The 18,301-nt window shown below is 40.3% G+C and overlaps 1 protein-coding gene across 7 annotated transcripts in view; it reads right to left on the minus strand.

The window, feature by feature from the left end:
* STAT4 (signal transducer and activator of transcription 4) overlaps positions 1-1,737 on the minus strand; it is a 122,856-nt gene extending 121,119 nt beyond the window's left edge. For 3 of the 7 annotated variants that reach the window (XM_063712930.1, XM_063712928.1, XM_063712926.1), the window contains exons 1-2: positions 1,471-1,715; positions 1,084-1,151 (exon numbers count right to left, since the gene is read on the minus strand). The gene's annotated coding sequence lies outside the window, so the exon portion shown is untranslated. Of the gene's footprint in view, positions 1-1,083; positions 1,152-1,470 lie in introns of all 7 variants that reach the window. The other 4 variants (XM_063712931.1, XM_063712932.1, XM_063712927.1 and 1 more) reach the window with 3 other exon arrangements.
* Positions 1,738-18,301: the final 16,564 nt, after the last annotated feature.

The raw sequence follows: 18,301 nt of genomic DNA on the forward strand, positions 1-18,301 counted from the left end.
TGATTTGCATGAAAATCTATTTTCTAACTAAAACTTACCAGTAGATGGGAGGAATAAGTTCTAGTGCTGTAACACTAGGATGAATATGGTTAACAATAATTTAGTGTATATTTTCAAAAAGCTAAGAGGATTTTGAATGTACACAACACAAAGTAATGATAAATGTTTGAGGTGATGGATATGCTGAATATCCTTTGATCATAACACATTGTTCATATTTATTGAAATATCACTCTATATTCCATAAATATTTACAATTGTGTGTCAAATGAAAATAAAAGGAAAATTAAAAAAAATAACAATAAACACCGAAAAAAATCACTACTAAGATCTGAGTCTTTCGGAGAGCTGAATTCAAAGCTGAAAAAAGGAAGAAGAAGGAATACATAGTCCTAGGACATTTTCTATTGCAGCCTCTGGGAACTCCTTTAAACATCCTTCGGCAGGTTTCTTTGCTTTCACTCTCTAGGGGCTACTTCTTTCTCGTGAAAACTGTGACGTTGCTTCTGAAAACTGAGTGCCTGTCTGTTCTTTTTGCATGCAGTCCCTAGAAGATCCCACTAAAGGGGCATTTTGTCCCACTGTCTGTGAGCTGGTGGTGCCGCTTTGGCTCTGTGGCCTGTAGCTTGCAAAAGATGACCTGCCCTAAAATGTCACTCGCGCCCATCAAAGCCACAGTCACCGGCTGCCGTAGCTGCAAGCTTTTTTCTGAAATCCAGGTACGCTAATCTAAAGTCAGACATCACAGCTCTAGAGAAGCTGGCTAAGAAAGTGAAGAGGGGCTCACTTTCAGCCTCCGCGAGGACACACCTCCGCAGCCACCGCAGCTCCCCTGGCCCCCGCTGGGAGATTCGCCCGGGCACCGTGGCGCGGGACTGCGGAGCGGTTTCCGCGGAGAACCCGTGCCAGGGCGCATCTATGGGTCGTGGAGTCGGGCGCTTCCTTCTGTAATAACCCTCTTCAGGCAGGTTAAAATGAAGCAATTGTCAAAACGCCAAGGGAAAGCAAAGCTTCAGTGTATCCTGCATAATAAGCATGTCCTCCTTACAAGAGGCAGCCAGAAGGTGTGGTCTGGCCACTTACCTAGCGCTCTCTCAGCACAGGTCCCAGGCAGTGCTCAAGTCCAAAGTCAGAAGCGCCCCTCACAGTCCCTAGGAGAAAGCCGCTGACGCCATCATCAGTAGGGGATTTGCATTTCTCCTCCCACTTGAGGCTTTCCTGTGCGTCAGTGTTCGAGTCTCTGGGACTTTACTTGGGTCAGTTCCCACCCACTCTATTCTAGAAATGCTAACACGCAGAAACTGCCAGGCTGGAGCCCCTTCACCGGGCGTCCTCTTCCCTCTTATCCCTCCCAGCTGCTCTCGCAACTGCAGGTGGCTCAGGAGTGCCAGGAGAAAGGGGAGGGGCGGGGTATACATTTTCTTCAGTGGTTTCCTTAGACAATCCGAGATCCGCTGCAAAGTTACTTACGTGGAACTCAGTTCTTCAGCTTCCTCTCTCCCTAGTATAAGGCTCCACTCAGCCTGGTGAACAACCCCTGGGATGGAAGGGATGGGTGGCCAGGATCAAAACACCAAACTTATAGACCTTACTGGGCTCCAATTCCAGCGGGGTCCGCTCACTCCGAGGAGGGTGACCTGACCCAGAGGTTTGGGCCAAGTCCTGGGTAGGCCACCAGTGCCTGCCCTTCCTGGCCTAGCCTCCTCCTACTCTCCTTGAATAGCCTTGCCCCTGGTTGCTACGGTGCGTTCTTCTCCCTTTGTGACATCAGCCTGTTCTAGAATCACAGAGTTGGAGGAAGTCTTAGTCCCATCTAATGCTAAATCCTCTTTCACATCTGAAGAGACCCAGTGAGGTGACCAAGAGGACTCAATAAGTTAGCCACGGAGCCCGATAATAGCCCAGGTGTTTCCCTTCCCACCTCAGTGGTCTTTCCATTTCATCTCCTTGTAGTTAGCTCTTAACCACTTGATTCACAGTAGGGGTTCAATAAAATAAAGACAAGTCCAGGCGTGGTGGCTCACACCTGTAATCCTAGCGCTTTGGGAGGCTGAAGTGGAAGGACTGCTTGAGCCCAGGAGTTTGAGACCAGCCCAGGCAACACAGTAAAACCCCACCGTATATTAAAAAATCAATAAAAATGTTTAAAAAAGTAAAAATGGTAAAATAAAGACAAAAATAAAGGCAGACAGACAGACTGAAAGAAAGGTAGAAAGTGTCACTCAATTTGGTTATACACATGCTTAGAGCAATATACCAAGGTGAAAGGCCTGCCTCCCTCTCCCCTGACGGGTTTCACACAGGTACACTCTCTGGATTCTTCTCTCCCTGGTGACATTATTATCATGTGCTTAAAGTTACCACCCACCCCCAAATAGGTCAATCAATCCAAAGTCACACTTTCCATATCACTCTAAATTTCCTGGTTAGGTAGGCCTGGTCCCCACTGCTTGTTGAGCGGGCAGTTTCCAGGAGCTTATGCTACTCTGACCCTACATGAGAAAGTGCCAATTTCAGGCTATTCCATAAGCTACTAAGCAAAGTCTGATTTTCTTCTGGAGAAGCTGTCACTGACTATAGAAAAAAAATCCAAATTCTTGGCACTTTCAGTTCTGTACAGTTTGGTCCCAACCTATCCAGGAAACTTTTCTCCCCTATAAGAGCCCATGATGTGACCCAAAACAGTCACCTCAGCTGCCCAGATTAACCTCATATTTCACTACCGATGCTTTCTTCAACTGGATATTCCTCCCTGAGCCTACCTACTTAGTGAAATCCTATAGTTCTCAGTGAAGACTTCCCGATGACCTGAACCCACAGCAATGTTTCCCTGCTCCAAATTCTTCATACTTCCTGTCCAAACCAGTGCTCTCCAAGAGAAATAAAATGCAAGCCACATATGTAATTGTAAATTTTCTCATAGCCACATTAAAAAGGAAAAAAGCACAGGTGAAATTAATTTTAATATTGTAAATAACCCAATATATACAAGAAACTTAACATTTTGGCATATAATCAATATAAAAAATTATTAATAAGATACTTTGCATTCCTTATTTCATACTCAATCTCTGAAGTCTGGTGTATATTTAGCACTTACAGGGCATGTCAGTTAGGACTAGCCACATTCCAAGCCACATGTGGCTAGTGGCTGCCGTGTTGGACAGTGCACATCTAGACCACTTATTTAGCACTTTTCACTTCCTGCCTCATAGTGTTAGTCACACTGGTTTTACATGTCCTTATCATTATCGCATTCAATTGTTGAGTGCCTGCTGTACAAAACAGAGTTTGTTCTCTTCCTCCTTTTCAGGGCCTTACCTTGCGGCTTCCACAGCAGTTTTTAAACCTTTTGTTCTCAAGATATCATTATTCCCTTAAAAATTGTTGACAAACCCAAGGAATGTTTGTGTATTACTGTTGTGGATGAAATTTTTATTTACTGTGTTAAAACTTAAATCTGAGAAAAAATTAAAATATGTATTTAATTTATTCCTTTGAAATGACAATAATAAACCCACTCCGTGTTAAATATGTTTTAAGAAAAACAAATATATCTTCCAACATGAAAAACGTAACGAGAAGAGTGGCATTTTAAAAATCTCTTTAATGTCTGGTTTGAGAGAAGACAGCTGGATTCTCATATCTGTTTCTGCATTTAATCTGCTGCAAAGTATTATTTAGGTTGACATATTTGAAGAAAGTATGGACTCACACATTTATGTAGTTGGAAAAGGGAAGTATTATAATGACCTTTTCAAATAATTATTCTTCTTTGATACCACATCAAAACTCAATGAGTGGTAGTTTCTGAAGGGCTAGTTGCATTGTGAAATCTGAAACCTTATCAATATACTTTATGTATACTGTTACATTCAAATCTTTTGTTGTATATATTTTGAATGAAACTATTACCCACAAATTATTTTGCAATGTCAGACACTGGTCATTTGAAAAACATTGGTCCACTGAAGTATGCAGATTTTCTAAATGCTGCCTACTTCATCATACAGTGAATACAACATTTCATCATACAATGTTCAGAAATTTATGTCAGGTAATATCAATGTTGATCTCATCATGTAAGTATTTTAAATACTGGGAAGCAGTCAAGCTCAAATTCTAATTTTTGCTTGAAAGCTCAGTTTTATTATTGGCAACAGATACTACCAGTTGTTTTCCTTGAAGTGACAGGCTCATCTTGGCAATTCAAACAATCACGCAAGTGCTTTTCCTCGAGATGACCATCATCCTTTAATATGTGCCTTTTCCATTTCATCACAAAGAATATTAAAAAGACATGTACTTAAGGTCTGAGATTTAATAAAATTAATAATTTTTACTGCTTCATCAAAAACATTCTTAAGTCAAACTGGCATTTTATTGTAAGTGCATGGTGGTGAAATATACAACTGCTAGTATAATTTGGCACCACTTCCTTGCTTTGTGCTAAGGCCCCAACAGTTTCACCCACCTTTGCTTTGGTACCATTGGTGCAAATGTCAGCAGAGTGAAAAGACAAAACTGTATTAGTATTATTATAAAATTAGTTTAACCTTGCAGATGCCCTAAAAAGATCTCGGGGACCACTCCCAGGGATCTGCATGTAACACTTAGAGAACCTCTGCTCTATTTGCCATATGCTGCCAACTCTAACTCGTTTATCCAGAGATGTCTATCATGAGGGACTCTCTGCCCAAATATGCACTTTTTTCTCGGTTAAAGCTTCTGCCTTGAACCTCTGTCTTCCTTCTCTATTTCATGAGTGGAGCAAGACATCTAAGAAAGGGCGCTTCTATGTCCGATTTGTTTCTCTTTTTTAGAATCAAAACTAAATAAGCAGGTCTTCAGTTTCTTGACCCTACACTGGCCCTGGCCTCATCAGTCCCTCAGAGACAAAGACATAAAAAAATTCGAAGTAAAATGAAGAATAAATCAAATGCTAAAATGAAACCCCTGTAAGGTTTTCTAAATTCAAAGGCCCCCACAGATTCCTGTCTCCTTTCTCAAACAGCCACCCAGTTGCCCTGGTGATAAGCCCTATATCTAATTTTTTGCTGCATCATCCTAAGAAGAAAATCCCAGATTAAAGGCTTTCAGAAAAGTAGATTCTAGTTCTGGTGTGTCAATTTCTAGTGGCACAAAGTTGTATAAGTTACCTAACTTCTCTAACCCCAAAACTCCCTGTCTATAAAAGTGGGGATATTATGTCCCACCTGAAATTGCTGGGAACAGTCAAAGATATAATGTAAGAAATGGGATCAGGTTAAATGCTGAATCAATAGCTGTTAATAATAGAATAATAAACAAGTTATGGGTAACTTTGGCAGTCACCAGGTTAACCCTCCAGCTTCCCTGCCACCTTGCTGTACAGAGTGGAAATGGAGATGAAGAGAGGCTAGGTGGGGTAGGCAGGTTCACAGTTGTAAATAGAAGACACGGTGGATTCAAAATCAGTTCTGATTGTGCTTTTCCCACTCTGCCCAGTGGAGCTGCTTTTGTGGGAAACAGAGAGAGGAAGAGAGAGGATATCACTCTTGCCGCTGTAAGGGAAGTAAACCAGCTCCACCTTCTCCCAATTTTTGTACAAAGAATATAAACATTTGCTAGTTTCAGTTTTGTGATATCACCATACTTCTCCTCTCCCCTCTTAAGTGTTCTGAGGAAACCGGGGTGAGCTGGAGTTGGAGGTTGGACAGACAATATGCACACGCAGAAAGATGCGTTGAGTTCCCTGGTTGCATATGCTAGTACCACATGAGTGGGACAGCAAGGATTATTGGGATAAGATGGCCTGGTGTGAATCTCATCGACTCATCTGTGTGCAGGTTGCTCTAGCTCCATCAGAACAGGAACATTGTCTTGTAAAAGGGTTTAATATCAATCTTGCTAATTTTCTGAAGTCCAGTTCCCAATGACTCTGCTCCCTCTACTGCCATCTCAGAAGCATTGCAATTTACAAATCATAGTCATATACCTCCATGCCAGACATAGTGCCAAGAACTTCACATGCGTTGTTTTAGTTAATCCTCACAGCACTCCATAGGATTAAATATCATGATTATCTCCAATTGGCAGATAAGGGGACAGAGGTTTAGTGAGCTTTAGTGAGGCTAATCAGAGGTAAGGACAGATTTGGGATTCAAACTAAGGACTGTCTGAACTCCAGAAACAATGCCCATAACCATTCTGCTTTACTAAAAATCTTATCTGCTCATATGAGAAAAGCAATAACTTGCTTAGAGAGCTATAGAGGAAATAAGTTTGATGACTTAAACATGAATTCCAAAAAAGAGAGGATCATTGCATAGTCCAATCTTTTGGCTTCCCTGGGCCACATTGGAAGAATTGTCTTGGGCCACACATAAAACACACTAACGCTAACAATAGCTGATGAGCTTTAAAACAATCTCATAACGTTTTAAGAAGTTTAAGAGTTTGTGTTGGGCCGCACTCAAAGCCGTCCTGGGCCGTATGCAGCCCATGGGCTGGACACACTTTGTCTATGGTTTTCTTTTCTTGTAATGTCTTCTGGAAGCTTGGGTAGAATTGGTATTATTTCTTCCTTAAATGTTTGAAAAAAGTCACCAGTGAAGTAATCTCTGACTGGAGTTTTTTTCTGGTGGGAAATTTTTAAACTACAAATTCAATTTATTAGATCTAGGACTACTTAGGTTACCTATTTTCTCTTGAGTGAGCTTTGCTGGTTTGTGTCTTTCAAAGAATTTATATATTTCATCTAAGCTGTTATTATATAAATAAAGTTGTTTATAATATTCCCTTTTAGCAAGTTATTCTTTTAATTCCCTTTTATTCCAGTTTTTTTTTAATAGCTGGAAAATCTGTAATCATCTTACCTCTCTCAATTCTGATATTGGTAGTTTGTGTCTTCTTTTTTCCCCCCAAGGACAGTTTTACTAAAAGTTTATCAATTTTATTTATATTCTCAAAGAATAAACTTTTGATTTCATGGATTTTTTTCTATTGTGTTTCTGCCTTCTGTTTCATTGACTTCTACTCTTCGTTTCCTTTTATTTACTTCTGTTTCAGTTTGCTTTTCTTTCTCATATATATATATATACTTTTTGAGATGGAGTCTCGCTTTGTCACCCAGGCTGGAGTGCAGTGGCACAATCTCGGCTCACTGCAACCTCCGCCTCCTGGTTTCAAGCGATTCTCCTGCCTCACCCTCCTGAGTAGCTGGGATTACAGGCACGCACCACCACGCCCAGTTAATTTTTGTATTTTTAGTAGAGACAGGGTTTCACCATGTTGGCCAGGCTGGTCTGGAACGCCTGACTTCGTGATCTGCCTGCCTCGGCCTCCCAAAGTGCTGAGATTACAGGTCTTGTATATTTTAAGGTAGAAACTTAGGTCATTGATTGAATCTTTCTTCTTTCCTGATATAAGCATCTGTATATTTCTTCCTTTCCATTGCTTTCCTGATATAAGCATCTGTATATTTGTTTCCTTTCCATTGCTTAAGCTACATCAAACAAATTTTGATACGTTGTATTTTAATTTTCATTTATTCTACTTAAAATTTCCCTTGTGATTTCTTCTTTATGATGTTTGGGTTTTTTTTATTATTATTATACTTTAAGTTTTAGGGTACATGTGCACAATGTGCAGGTTAGTTACATATGTATACATGTGCCATGCTGGGTTTTAATTAATTAATTAATTAATTAATTAGAATTGTGACTTTTTTTTCCAAACATTTGGATCATTTTCCAGTATTTTCCTCATATCCATTTTTAATTTAATTCCATTGTGGTTAGATAACATACTTTTTTGTTATTTGAATTATTTAAAATTTATTGAGTCTTGTTCTATGGCTGAGAATGTTTTGGTCGATGTTTAGGACACTTAAAAGAATGTCTTCTCTGCTGCTGTTGGAAGAATTTTTGCAATCTCAGTGAGGTCAAGTTGGTTGATAGTATTAGTCAAGTCTTCTATATCATTCCTGATTTTCTTCCCATTTATTCAATCTATTATCAGAGGAATATTTAAATATTCAGCTATAATCCTGGATTTGTCTGTCTTCTTTCAGTTCTTTCACATTTCATTTCATGTATTTTGAAGCTCTGCTATTAAGTGCATAAACATTTATAATTGTTTTGCCCTTTTGATGATTTTCCTTTTATTTTTATGAAATGACCCTTGTTATCCCTGTTAATATTTTTGGCTCTGAAGTCTACTTTGTCTTATATTTATATAGCCACTGCAGGTTTCTATGATTAGTGTGAGCATGATATATCATTTTCCCAATATTTTACTTTTTACTTATTTATTTATATTTGAAATGTGTTTCTTGTCTGTAGCATATAATTGGGTCTTGCTTTTTAATCCAATTTAACAATTTCTGCTTTCATCAAGTATAAAGAGCTTTTTCCACTCCGGCTGTTGAGAATGTAAATTATGCCTAGCCTTGTGTGAGCTCCAGAAATTTTTCCACCTGCTCTTCTTTAGTGATTCCTCCCCACCCCTCATCTTTGAGTAGTTCCTTTGCAAACATGGACTATTCAGTACTCAGCTGAAGAATCAAAGGGAGCCCTTTGCAGTCTTCTTCCTGGTACTCTGCCCCATAAATTCTGACCAAACTCTCAACTCTGCCTCTTCAACTCTGAGAGAATGCCAGGCTCTATTCAAGTTTCCGCTTTCTGTGCTGGAGCATGGAAACTTTCTCCAGAAAGTAAGCTAGGAGAATCATAAAGATTGCCTCATCTGTTCACTTCTCTTGCACTGCCTATTTGTCAGTTTCTGAAAAATCATTGTTTCACGGTTTTTGTTTGTTTGTTTAGCTGTGTGTTTAACATGAGCAGGTAATCCACTAGGGAAGGGTTGCCAGATTTAGCAAAACAAAACAAAATAAGACTGCCAGTTAAATTTGAATGTCAGACCAACAACGAATAATTTTTTCAGTCTATATATGACCCATATTTATAGTATAAGTATGTTTGAAATTCAAATTTCAGTGGGCTTCCAGGATTTTTATCTGGAAACCCTAATCCCTATTAATCTATTATGTCCAAAAGCAGAATCCCCTGAGACTCTTTTAGGTGCTAGAGCTTGTACTTGTTGGAAATCTATTCAATTCAGTATGAAATATTTACTGAGCTCATACATCACAATGAGAATAATTTAGGGTTGAATTGGCAGAGAAGACAAAAGAAGCATATGAAATTAACAATGCTCAGTTGAATGGCAATGCCAAATGTAAATGCCACAGGAATTCAGAAGAATGACCACAATGAACTGAAGTGGTCAGAAAAAGCCAGAAGATGAGGTTCATAAAAAAAGTGAAGGATGAAAGAATTGTATTCAGGTATGGAGAAGAACAGTGATGCTCAGCCTGCTTAAAAAAGGTCAGGTCCTGACCCAGGACTAAGACTGGCATCCTTCTAGACAGGGAGAAGAATAACCTAAACCAAAGATTTATAAAGGGTCATTATAAACAATATTAGTTAGTATCAGTGTCTCTAAGAATACCTGTTTAGTTTGCTCATTATGCAAGAGTGACTGGTTGAGGGGGATGAGTGAGGACTGAAATCTAAACTGAACTTCAATTCCCAAGACATAAGCATTGGTGCAGGGCTGCAGCCAATTGGAGGAAGAAATGATTTTTCTAACTTGAATGTACCTTGTGGGGCATCTGAGGTCTTGGTGGGAACTTCAGTGTCTTCCTTCTGAGTAGCTGTGATATGGTGACTTCTGTAACTTGACCCAGACTTTCTAGTGCTAGAGTCACTATGGGGAGAGATGGGTGGAGAAGTTAGAAGATACATCATCTCTGAACTGTGAGCATTCTGTACTGGGCTATCGTGCAGAAGAGGGTGAGAAGGGACAGGATGAAACTGGTTTTATAGTTGGGGGGAACAAAGTAGGTGAAGGGAGATGGAGCTGATAGGGCTTTAGATGAATATGTGATAGAACCCCTCCGAAGTTCGGCACCAGGACCCAGAGGTCTGAATATCAATAGTCTGAAATATTGGTGCCATCCAATAAAGAGTGGCCCCTAAATCAAGCACTGTGAACTCAAAGCCCTCCTGAGACAGCCAGATGATGGGGCCTGTAGAGAATCAATCTTTCTTTTTTTTTTCTTTTTTTGACAGAGTCTCACTCTGTCACCCAGGTTGGAGTGCAATGGTGCAATCTTGGCTCACTGCAACCTCCGCCTCCCGGGTTAAAACAATTCTCCTGCCTCAGCCTCCCCAGTAGCTGGGATTACAGGCCTGCACCACCATGCCTGTCTAAATTTTTAAATATTTTTAGTAAAGATGGGGTTTCACCATGTTGGCCAGGTTGGTCTCAAACTCCTGACCTCAAGTGATCCACCTGCCTCAGCCTCCCAAAGTGCTGGGATTACAGGCTTGAGCCACTGTGTCCAGCCAGAGAATCTCTCTAACAGGAAGCTGGAAATCTGGATGTTTAAGAAAAAAATCACCTGAATTTCAATTGTTAGTATAATTCAAAGAACTTAACCACACACACACACACACACACACACACACCAAAACACAGTATAGACCCACCACACTGTTCTAACTAAATAATACACATCTATAGGTGTGAATGCTGCCAAATTTCCTTCTCTGTTTGAAAGCAATATTTCCCAGCCCTAATCATCCTGTGCACTGTCACTGTTATCTACTGGGAGTCTCCCAAAAATGGGAAAGAAAGGGAAGAGGAAGGAAGAGAAGAACCAAACCAAATATTACTCTTTATAGCCAGGTGGGTGAATGTAAGTACTTTGGAGGACGTGAATCCAAACAGTTACTTTCACCCCTCTTATCATTCAGCAGTTTGATCTTTTTAAAAGAATGAGGCAGCATAGGAACAGCTCTGGTCTATAGCTCCCAGTGTGATTGATGCAGAAGACAGATGATTTCTGCATTTCCAACTGAGGTACCTGGTTCATCTCATTGGGACTGGTTGGACAGTGCGTGCAGCCCACAGAGGACAAGCCAAAGCAGTGTGGGGCATTGCTTCACCCAGGAAGTGCAAGGGGTCAGGGGATTTCCTTTTCCTAGCCAAGGGAAGCTGTAACAAACTGTACTTGGAAAGATGGGACACTCTCGCCCAAATACTGTGCTTTTCCCATGGTCTTAGCAACCGGCAGACCAGGAGATTCTCTCCCATGCCTGGCTCAGCAGGTCCCACACCCACAGAGCCTTGCTCATTGCTAGTGCAGCAGTCTGAGATCGACCTGCGAGGCAGCAGCCTGGCAAGGGGAGGGGCGTCCACTATTGCTGAGGCTTGAGTAGGTAAACAAAGTGGCCGGGAAGCTCAAACTGAGTAAAGCCCACCACAGCTCAGCAAGGCCTCTGCCTCTATAGACTCCACCACTATGGGCAGGGCATAGCTGAACAAAAGGCAGCAGAAACTTCTGCAAACGTAAACATCCCTGTCTGACAGCTCTGAAGAGAGCAGTGGTTCTCCCAGTGTGGCGTTTGAGCTCTGAGAACGGAGAGACTGCCTCCTCAAGTGGGTCCCTGAACTCTGTGTACCTTAACTGGGAGACACTTCCCAGTAGGTGCCGACAGACACCTCATACAGGTGGGTGCCCCTCTGGGATGAAGCTTCCAGAGGAAGGATCAGGCAGCAATAGTTGCTGTTCTGCAATATTTGCTGTTCTTCAGCCTCCGCTGGTGATACCCAGGCAAACAGGGTCTGGAGTGGACCTGCAGCAAACTCCAACAGACCTGCAGCTGAGGGACCTGACTGTGAGAAGGAAAACTAACAAACAGAAAGGAATAGCATCAACATCAACAAAAAGGACATCCACACCAAAACCCCATCTGTAGGTCACCAACATCAAAGACCAAAGGTAGATAAAACCACAAAGATGGGGAGAAACCAGAGCAGAAAAGTTGAGAATTCTAAAAACCAGAGCGCCTCTTCTCCTACAAAGGATCACAGCTCCTCTCTAGCAAGGGAACAAAGCTGGATGGAGAATGACTTTGATGAGTTGACAGAAGTAGGCTTCAGAAGGTGGGTAATAATAAACTTCTCTGAGCTAAAGGAGGATATTTGAACCCATCACAGAGAAGCTAAAAACCTTGAAAAAATGTTAGACGAAAGGCTAACTAGAATAAACAGTGTAGAGAAGACCTTAAATAACATGAAGGAGCTGAAAACCATGGCAGGAGAACTTCGTGTTGCATGCACAAGCTTCAACAGCCCATTTGATCAAGTGGAAGAAAGGATATCAGTGATTGAAGATTGTATTAATGAAATAAAGCCAGAAGACAAGGTTAGAGAAAAAAGAGTAAAAAGAAATGAACAAAGCCTCCAAGAAATATGGGACTATGTGGAAAAACCAAATCTATGTTTGATTGGTGTACCTGAAAGTGACGGGGAGAATGGAACCAAGTTGGAAAATACTCTTCAGGATATTATCCAGGAGAACTTCCACAATCTAGCAAGGCAGGCCAACATTCAAATTTAGGAAATACAGAGAACACCACGAAGATACTCCTTGACAAGAGCAACCCCAAGACACATAATTTTCAGATTCAGCAAGGTAGAAATGAAGGAAAAAATGTTAAGGGCAGCCAGAGAGAAAGGTCGGGTTACCCACAAAGGGAAGCCCATCAGACTAACAGCAGATCTCTCGGCAGAAACCCCTACAAGCCAGAAGACAGTGGGGGCCAATATTCAACATTCTTAAAGAAAAAATTTTCAACGCAGAATTTCATATCCAGACAAACTAAGCTTCATAAGTGAAGGAGAAATAAAATCCTTTACAGACAAGCAAATCCTGAGAGATTTTGTCACCACCAGGCCTGCCTTACAAGAGCTCCTGAAGGAAGCACTAAACATGGAAAGGAAAAACTGGTACCAACCACTGCAAAAACATGCTAAATTGTGAAGACCATCAATGCTAGGAAGAAACTGCATCAATTAACGGGCAAAATAACCAGCTAACATCATAATGATAGGATCAAATTAACACATAACGTTATTAACCTTAAATGTAAATGGGCTAAATTCCCCAATTAAAAGACACAGACTGGCAAATCGGATAAAGAGTCAAGACCCATCAGTGCACTGTATTCAGAAGACCCATCTCAAGTGCAGAGACACACATAGGCTCAAAATAAAGGGATGGAGAAAGATCTACCAAGCAAATGGAAAGCAAAAAAAACCAGGGGTTGCAATCCTAGTCTCTGCTAAAACAGACTTTAAACCAACAAAGATCAAAAAAGACAAAGAAGGCCATTACATAATGGTAAAGGGATCAATTCAACAAGAAGAGCTAACTATCCTAAATATATATGCATCCAATACAGGAGCACCCAGATTCATAAAGCAAGTCCTTAGAGACCTACAAAGAGACTTAGACTCCCACACAATAATAATGGGAGACTTTAACACCCCACTGTCAATATTAGACAGATCAATGAGACAGAGGTTAACAAGGATATCCAGGACTTGAACTCAGCTCTGCAGCAAGTGGACCTAACAGGCATCTACAGAACTCTCTACCCCAAATCAACAGAATATACATTCTTCTCAGCACTGCATCACACTTATTCTAAAATTGACCACATACTTGGAAGTAAAGCACTCCTCAGCAAATGTAAAAGAACAGAAATCACAACAAACTCTCTCAGACCACAGTGCAATCAAATTAGAACTCAAATTAAGAAACTCACTCAAAACTGCACAACTACATGGAAACTGAACAACCTGCTCCTGAATGACTACTGGGTGAATAACGAAATGAAGGCAGAAATAAAGATGTTCTTTGAAACCAATGAGAACAAAGACACAACATACCAGAATCTCTGGGACACATTTAAAGCAGTGTGTGGAGGGAAATCTATAGCACTAAATGCCTACAAGAGAAAGCAGGAAAGATCTAAAATTGACACCCTAACGTCACAATTAAAAGAACTAGAGAAGCAAGAGCAAACAAATTCAAAAGCTAGCAGAAAGCAAGAAATAACTAAGATGAGAGAAGAACTGAAGGAAATAGAGACACAAAAAACCCTTCAAAAAATCAATGAATCCAGGAGCTGGTTTTTTGAAAAGATCAACAAAATTGATAGACTGCTAGCAAGACTAACATAGAAGAGAAGTGAGAAGAATCAAACAGATGCAATAAAAAATGATAAAGGGGATATCACCACCAATCCCACAGAAATGCAAACTACCATCAGAGAATGCTATAAAAACCTCTACACAAATAAACTAGGAAATCTAGAAGAAATGGAGAAATTACTGGACACATACACCCTCCCAAGACTAAACCAGGAAGAAGTTGAATCCTTGAATAGACCAATAACAGGCTCTGAAATTGAGGCAATAATTAATAATCTACCAACTGAAAAAAGTCGCGGACAAGACGGATTTATAGACAAATTCTACTAGAGGTCCAAAGAGGAGCTGGTACCATTCCTTCTGAAACTATTCCAATCAATAGAAAAAGAAGGAATCCTCCCTAACTAATTTTATGAGGCCAGCACCATCCTGGTACCAAAGCCTGGCAGAGACACAACAAAAAAAAAGAGAATTTTAGACCAATATCCCTGATGAACATCGATGCAAAAATCCTCAATAAAATACTGGCAAACTGAATCTAGCAGCACATCAAAAAGCTTATCCACCACGATCAAGTCGGCTTCCTCCCTGGGATGCAAGGCTGGTTCAACATAAGCAAATCAATAAATGTAATCCATCACATAAACAGAACCAATGACAAAAACCTCATGACTATCTCAATAGATGCAGAAAAGGCCTTTGACAAAATTCCCCAGCCCTTCATGTGAAAAACTCTCAACAAACTAGGTATTGATGGAACGTATGTCAAAATAATAAGAGCTATTTATGACAAACCAACAACCAATATCATACTAAATGGGCAAAAACTGGAAGCACTCCCTTTGAAAACCGGTACAAGACAGGGATGCCCTCTCTTACCACTCCTATTCAACATAGTGTTGGAAGTTCTGGCCGGGGCAATCAGGCAAGAGAAAGAAATTAAGGGTATTCAATTAGGAAAAGAGGAAGTCAAATTGTCCCTGTTTGCAGATGACATGATTGTATATTTAGAAAATCCCATCATCTCAGCCCAAAATCTCCTTAAGCTGATAAGCAACTTCAGCAAAGTCTCAAGATACAAAATCAATGTGCAAAAATCACAAGCATTCTTATACACCAATAACAGACAAACAGAAAGCCAAATCATGAGTGAACTCCCATTCCCAATTGCTACAAAGAGAATAAAATATCTAGGAATCCAACTTACAAGGGATGTGAAGGACCTCTTCAAGGAGAACTACAAACCACTGCTCAACGAAATAAAAGAGAACACAAACAAATGGAAGAATATTCCATGCTCATGGATAGGAAGAATCAGTATCATGAAAATGGCCATACTGCCAAAGATAATTCATAGATTCAATGCCATCTCCATCAAGCTACCAGTGACTTTCTTCACAGAATTGGAAAAAACTACTTTAAAGTTTTTATGGAACCAAAAAAGACCCCACATTTCCAAGACAATCCTAAGCAAAAAGAACAAAGCTGGAGGTATCATGCTACCTGACTTCAAACTATGCTACAAGGACACTGTAACCAAAACAGCATGGTACTGGTACCAAAACAGATATATAGACCAATGGAACAGAACAGAGGCCTCAGAGATAACACCACACATCTACAACCATCTGATCTTTGACAAACCTGACAAAAACAACAAATGGGGAAAGGATTCCCTATTTAATAAATGGTGCTGGGAAAACTGGCTAGCCATATGTAGGAAGCTGAAACTGGATACCTTCCTTACACCTTATACAAATATTAATTCAAGATGGATTAAATACTTAAATGTTAGACCTAAAACCATAAAAACCCTAGAAGAAAACCTAGGCAATACTATTCAGGACATAGGCATGGGCAAGGACTTCATGACTAAAACACCAAAAGAAATGATAACAAAAGCCAAAATTGACAAATGGGATCTAATTAAATTAAAGAGCTTCTACACAGCAAAAGGCACTACCATCAGAGTGAACAGGCAACCTACGGAATGGGAGAAAATTTTTGCAATCTACCCATCTGACAAAGGGCTAATATCCAGAATCTACAAAGAACTTAAGCAAATTTACAAGAAACAAACAACCAATCCCATCAAAAAGTGGGCAAAGGATATGAACAGACACTTCTCAAAAGAAGACATTTATGCAGCCAACAGACACATGAAAAAATGCTCATCATCACTAGTCATCAGAGAAATGCAAATCAAAACCACAATGAGATACCATCTCACACCAGTTAGAATGACAATCATTAAAAAGTCAGGAAACAACAGATGCTGGAGAGGATGCGGAGAAGTAGGAATGCTTTTACGCTGTTGGTGGAAGTGTAAACTAGTTCAACCATTGTGGAAGACAGTGTGGCGATTCCTCAAGGATCTAGAACTAGAAATACCACTTGACCCAGCCACCCCATTACTGGGTATATACCCAAAGGATTATAAATCATGCTACTATAAAGACGCATGCACACATATGTTTATTGAGGCACTACTCACAATAGCAAAGACTTGGAAGCAACACAAATGTCCATCAATGATAGACTGGATTAAGAAAATGTGGCACATATACACCATGGAATACTATGCAGCCATAAAAAGGATGAGTTCATGTCCTTTGCAGGGACATGGATGAAGCTGGAAACCATCATTCTCAGCAAACTATCACAAGGACAGAAAATCAAGCACCACATGTTCTCACTCACAGGTGGGAATTGAACAATGAGAACACTTGGACACAGGACAGGGAACATCACACATCGGGGCCTGTCAGGGGGTGGGGGGCTGGGGGAGGAATAGCATTAGGAGAAATACTTAATGTAAATGATGAGTTTATTGCTGCAGCAAACCAACATGGCACATGTATACGTATGTAACAAACCTGCACGTTGTGCACATGTACCCTAGAACTTAAAGTATAGTAACCCTCCCCCCCAAAAAAAGAATGAGGCAACCTGTAACTGGTTGGGGCAATAGATTCATCCCCAAAATTGCAGGCCAGGATCCTTATCTGGAGACAGCGAGGGTTGTAATAAATCTTTCCAGGAAAAGGCTTTATCTGATCATCATCAGCTTGGAATTCTTTGCTATAGCAAAAAAAATCTCCAAAGAAAATAACCACTTGAAACAAATACCCAAATTGTGAAAAATCTGTCATTAGAAGAATAGAACATTCTTTCTTCCATATGTAGAGATGATCAATGGATGTGCAGTTCAAAAACTAAAGGAAACCAAACTAAACTAAATTAGTTCATTCCACAGAAGGTGAACCTATGTGTCCCTTCATTGGGAATGAAAACAATGATCCTTCCACAGAAGATGAACCTATGTCTGTAGCTTCACTCAGTGTAAAAATAATGAACTCAATCTTAAAAATGAAGGGTTGGTATCATCTTTCTCTTGAGAATTGTTTGGCTTCACAGAGTCACATCATTGTTGATGAGCTGGAATAAACGCATGTTTTCCATTTGACTACTGCTTCCATCTTTCTGGGTGGAGTACAAATTCTCTGTTTTATGCTAGATGAGAGCAATGGTGAATAGTCTTACAACAAATAACACAGTTTTAAAATGGAAAAGGAAAGCGCTATTTGAACGATAGTCAGTCCTTTTCCATAAATTGTTAATGTTGGTCAAATTGCAAAGGACTTCTTTTCCTTAGCCAGTTCTGGAGGCAGGAACTTTAAAAAGCACCAGAGGGCACTATTCTCACGTGAAAGCCAACTCATGTAGCAACTAAAAACCGAAGCTTCTCTTGAGTTTACTATAAGAGAGTGCCTTTCACATTTAAACAAGACCAGTATTAGTCTCTAGCCTTTTGGCATCTGTGATTGTATAATCACTTGTCCTGAGATGTCACAAGGTTTATAGGATTAATAAACTAGACCCCTACCAACTTGCTCTATGGCTATCGCAAGTGTATCGGTCTTACTTTACACCAGGATGGATGTGGAGGAAGGAGAGAGGATGCAAGCAATAGTACTCATGTGAAAGGATTGTGAGGATTTATTCTTGGCTTTGTTTAACCTGAGTACCTGAATGGTGACATTGGTCAGATTCATACCTGAGTATTTACTTATAATTTAGATAAAGCCTTTGTTCCTTAGGTATTTAGGTATGTCAAACTTACACAGGGTGGTGATGACAAGAGATGGCTCAGAGGTCTCTTGCCTGTCTCCAAAATCCACCATACCACCCCATATTATCTAGGTAAAGGTGGTTTCTTTGCTATACAACTTTAAGACAAATTCCCTGGCTG

This window comes from Pongo abelii, chromosome 11 (genome assembly GCF_028885655.2).
Source record: "Pongo abelii isolate AG06213 chromosome 11, NHGRI_mPonAbe1-v2.0_pri, whole genome shotgun sequence".
In the NCBI taxonomy this organism is placed as follows: Eukaryota; Metazoa; Chordata; class Mammalia; order Primates; family Hominidae; genus Pongo; species Pongo abelii.